The 5,155-nt window shown below is 37.9% G+C and overlaps 1 non-coding gene across 1 annotated transcript; it reads left to right on the forward strand.

Moving 5' to 3' along the window:
- The first annotated feature begins 1,598 nt into the window (after positions 1-1,598).
- LOC141694673 (small nucleolar RNA R71) lies at positions 1,599-1,705 on the forward strand. The gene has a single exon (XR_012563960.1). It is a non-coding gene; the product is annotated as a small nucleolar RNA R71 (small nucleolar RNA).
- The last annotated feature ends 3,450 nt before the right edge of the window (positions 1,706-5,155 follow it).

Raw genomic sequence — 5,155 nt, forward strand, 5'->3', positions numbered from 1 at the left:
TATTGCAATTGTTCTTCCCCTTCATTATCTTCACTATCCGAATTCCCCAACAAGGCTTTCTCTAAGTCATCGGACCTTAGCAATTGATCAAGTTCCGAGGTGACCACCGAATCGACCAAATCCGCCTTTAAGCACTCCTCATTATCAGTAGGAAATTTCATAGCATTGAACACATTAAAAGTAACATCCTGATCCAGAACTCGCATTGTGAGCTCACCCTTCTACACATCTATCAAGGTACGGCCAGTCGCCAAGAAAGGTCTCCCCAAGATTATGTGAATCTTCTTATCCTCCTCAAAATCAAGAATGAAGAAATCAGCAAGAAAGATGAGTTCATCCACCTTGGCCAAGACATCCTCCACAATACCTCGCGGATATGTAATAGAACGGCCGGCTAACTGCAAGGTCATATAAGTCGATTTAGGATCAGGCAAGTCCAACTGCTTGAAGATTGACAAGGCCATCAGATTGATGCTAGCCCCCAAGTCACATAAGCATCTGTCAAAAGACACTTTTCCAATAGTACATGGAATAATGAAGCTTCCTGGATCTTTAAGCTTCGGAGGCAACTTCTGTTGTAGCATAGCACTGCATTCCTCCATGAGAGAAACTATCTCTAAATCATCTAGCTTCACCTTCCGAGAGAGAATACCTTTCATAAATTTTGCATAACTAGGCATCTACTCAAGGGCCTCAGCAAAATGTATGTTGATATGAAGTTTCTCGAACACCTCCAGAAACTTCTCAAACTGCTTATCCAGCTTTTTCTTTTGCAGCCGCTTGGGAAAAGACGGTGGAGGATATATTTGTTTCACCATGTATTACCCTCAGGAGGAGTGTGCTCAACAGTAGTCTTCCCTGGCCCCACTTCTTCTTCCTGCTGCACTACTTTTTTCTCAGCCCCAACTTCTTCAGTTAACTCTTGAGTTTGTTCGGGATTCGCAACCTTTCCAGACCTTAAAGTGATTGCCTTTACCTGCTCCTTAGCTTCCCTCTTTCCTGGCACTTCAGTGTCACTAGGTAATGTCCCAGGCTGACGATTTAGCAAGGTATTGGCAATTTGCCCAATTTGATTTTCCAAGGTCTTGATAGAAACATCTTAACTCTTGCACATAAGCTTCAACTCCTCTAATTCAGATTTTTCATTGGCTTGTTGTAGCTGGAGTTGCTATCTAGGTGCATATTGTGCTTGTTGAAAACCATGGGGGTTGTACTGTTTAGCCGGGTACTGCTGATAAGGCTGTTGAACCGCATTTTGAGCATTGCTCCAACGAAAATTAGGATGATTACGGTTGTTGGGATGATAGGTGGCTGGAACTGGTTGTTGCGATCACTGGAAGTTGCTCACGAACTGAGCTGATTCACTAGAAATTGCACACTGATCAGTCTCATGGGAACCAGCACAAAGTTCACAGATACTCGTGATTTGATTAACTCCATAATTAGCCAAAGAGTCCACATTCATCGTCAAAGCCTTAAGTTGTGCAGCGATAGCAGTTGCTGCATCCAACTCCAGAATTTCTGCGACTTTCCCCTGAGTCAGTCTCTGAGAAGGATTCTGGTACTCATAAGCAGCCATCAGTTCAATAAGTTCATAAGCTTCATTATGTGGGCACTTCCTTAGCATCTCCTTATATCGATCCCAAGCCTCACACAGAAATTCTCCAGTTTGCTGAGCAAACTGAGTAAGAGCATTCCTGATTGCAGCAGTCTTCGCCATAGGGAAGAATTTAGTGAGAAACTTTTGAGCAAGATCTTCCCATTTAGTGATAGACCCTGATGGTAGAGAATGTAAGCAACTCTTAGCCTTATCCCTTAGAGAGAACGGAAAGAGTTGCAGCTTGATAGCATCTTCAGTCATATCATTAAATTTGAAGGTGTCACAGATCTCGATGAAATCCCTGATGTGCATGTTGGGGTCTTCAGTAGGAGAACCCCCAAACTGAACTGAGTTCTGTATAATCTGAATCGTACTTTCCTTGATCTCAAAAGTGTTAGCCCTGAGGGCTGGTCTGATGATGCTTGACTGAATGTCATTAATCTTAGGCTGAGAATAGTCCATCAAAGCCTTCATATTTTTTGCTTGATCTCCCATCGCTACTACAACGGGTTCTTTAACTTTCTCTTCTTCTTCTACCTTCTTTTCTTCCTAAAAAACTTCCTTACGAACTACCACAACTTCTTCCTCGGCTTTATCCAGTGTTCTCTTACGAGTACGCGAACGCTTATGCATACACCCTCGCTAGAGTACCTGAAATAAGATAAGGAAACAGATAAGTAACAATGTCTGAGTCAATGAACTTTAACGACCACTGATGAAAAGCACATAAACTATCAATTAACACTACAGTCCCGGGCAGCGGCTCCAAAAACATGTTAGTCGCTAAACACGCGCTAATAATACACACAAGTATACGAGTTTGCAAGTAGTATATAATCATTTCTAGTTTGTTCCCACAGAGACTGCATTGGTTAATTAATTAACTCACGCACTTAAGCAACAATGTATGGTTATTATTCAATGCTAAGACGATAACTAATTGAGATAGTTTATAACTAAGAATTAAACTAATAATTATAACTATGAGAATAAGATTGATAGAATTAATAAGTATGACAAACATGGGATTTTAAATTCATTTAATACTTCATTCAATAGCCTTATTGTTTTAACCTTAGCATGCAATGTCGATGACACTAATCAGATAACACAAAACTGATAAACGCCAACTTTTGTTGCACGAGTACCATACTACCAGACATCCACAAAAGAGATAGAAGCTGAATAGACTACAATTATATTGAGACCCTATATGTCTATAGAATTTGACAACATAACATTAAGCACAAGTTATCTATCTTGTTACATAGGGCAAGTAAGATGGTTAAAATTACCTACAAATAATGCATGACAAATATATGAACCTATGCTAGCGTGGCAAGTTCTAAATCCTTAAATTCACTTTCGCTTCATTAAGAATTAACATACTATCTTATAAGTTCACGACGCTCATAAGACGAATACGCAAAACCAACACTAGGATATCATACAATCACCACATACTAAGGCATCAAACAATTTAACTAATGAAATCCATAAATAAATCCGTTAAAACCCCACGATAACGATTAGCCCATAATCGGACTCATCATCAACGTGGGTTCCGATGAAAGCATGGTATATAAAACGTAGTCTTTATAACGAATAATTAAAACCAAGTACAAACAAGAGTATATGTTCAACAAAACAAGAAACGAGCATCAAAGATTACAACTCAAAACAAAGATTCACAAGAATAAACTAGATCTTCTTCGCCTTTGTTAAATTGTGCTATAGGTCTCTTGTTGTCTTTTCCTCGTGCTCTGGTAAGTCTCCTTATTAAAAACGATCTTGAGTTATTAATATATAGCAGTCCCATCAACCTAGTAGTCCAGAAAATAGAATTGTAATAGAATCAGGATTTTATTATCCCGACACAGCGCGACCACGCGCTTCATCAGCACGGGCGCGCTGGCTTTCTGTACTTCGGTGCAGCCGCGCGCTTCATCAGCGCGGGAACGCTGGGCTTATGCAAGAAATAACTTCTTTTCTTTTTCTTTATCTTGTAGTTTCGAACCATCTTCAACGAGCTTTTATTCCAACACTACCTAGACACCTTATTAGCACCAAAATAATGCTAATTCACTTAATTCACAGATTAATGCATGAAATGCAAAAATTCTAGAAAACACGTTAAAACACTTACAAACTTGTGTACAAATGCATCAATCCAACGCTTATTAGAGCATAATAAAGTGTCATAAATGCCACTCAACAAAGTGGTTGCAATAGAACTTAAAGAGAAGTCACTTACTCTTTGTTATCTAGTTGGTATTGATAGTCGCTTTGATTATGTTCTTTTTCCATCTAGGTTTGTAGATACTAAAGTGGATGAGGTGAATGATAAAAACCATGTGAATGTGAAGATATGTTCCCAAGATATTATAAGAGAAAGTGCTGCGTGAAAAGATCTTCAAGTTGATGTAATTTTCGAAAATCATGGCAAGAATTTGCTAGAGGGGATTGTTGAAATAAAAGAGAGTCTTGTGCCACTTACAAGTTATGTGGAGAAACCATCTCCTCCATATATTCTCGAATTGGAACTCGATGATGATTTTGTTCTTAAAAGTACAATGAAAGCTGTGAAGGATTTAGCATTGCATTGCCTTTTGTGAGATGGACCTAAATTGAAGTGGAAACCTTCACCAATTCACTTGAAGTATCATATAGCGTTTTCTGACTGGGGTGGTGATTTTTCAACAAGTTCCACAAAATTAATTGGAGCTATGTTAGTTTTCTAGATACAATTCAAGCTATGCAATTTTCATGATATTCTTCACATATGGAATATGGAGTTGATATCATGGTTGTACCCGCCTTGAAATTGAAGAGTACATTGTCTAGCTAAAAACAATAAATAAAAGTACTCTTGGGAGGTAACCTAGTGTTATTTGTTTCAGGTTGCATAAATTATTTACAATTTTTGATATAAAAAAAATCATAAAAAAATAGATTGAAGATAGTCTATGGTGCAAGAATTCATCCTGCGCACGGTGTAATTGTATACATTGTTGGCGCTCAAGCTTTCTGTTTTTTATTGTTGTTTCACTTCAAGGTGCTATCCTAATATGGGCTCGGTTAGTCCAGCCTGCTAGCCCATTTAATTGAAGTTGAGGCCCATGTCATATGCTGCTGTCCAGGCTTATTTTTAAGAAAAACAATCATTGGCTAGCAGGGGGAATTGAACCCTTGACCAGGTGGTTCATAGAGATGAAGATTTAGAAGTGGACTACATAATCAGCTGAGTTACCATTGCAATTGTGTTTGAATGTGGACTTCATCTTTTTTTATACTAATATTTGCACCTGAATTTAATAATTGGAGGGAGCATTTGAGAATTATTTCTCAGTCTAACAACACTTCATGCAATGCAAGGGGAGTACTTTTAGCTTTCTTTTGTATAATATTTTTTCTTTCTTTTATTTTTGTATTTTATTTAGAATAATTTTTTAAAAGAAAATTCTTTTTAGATGTATATATTATATATTATATACATTGAGAACAATGAACCCTTGAAGTGTGGGGAGGTGTTCTCCATATTATTATTAAATTATT

This window comes from Apium graveolens, chromosome 10 (assembly GCF_009905375.1).
Source record: "Apium graveolens cultivar Ventura chromosome 10, ASM990537v1, whole genome shotgun sequence".
NCBI classification, from domain to species: domain Eukaryota; kingdom Viridiplantae; phylum Streptophyta; class Magnoliopsida; order Apiales; family Apiaceae; genus Apium; species Apium graveolens.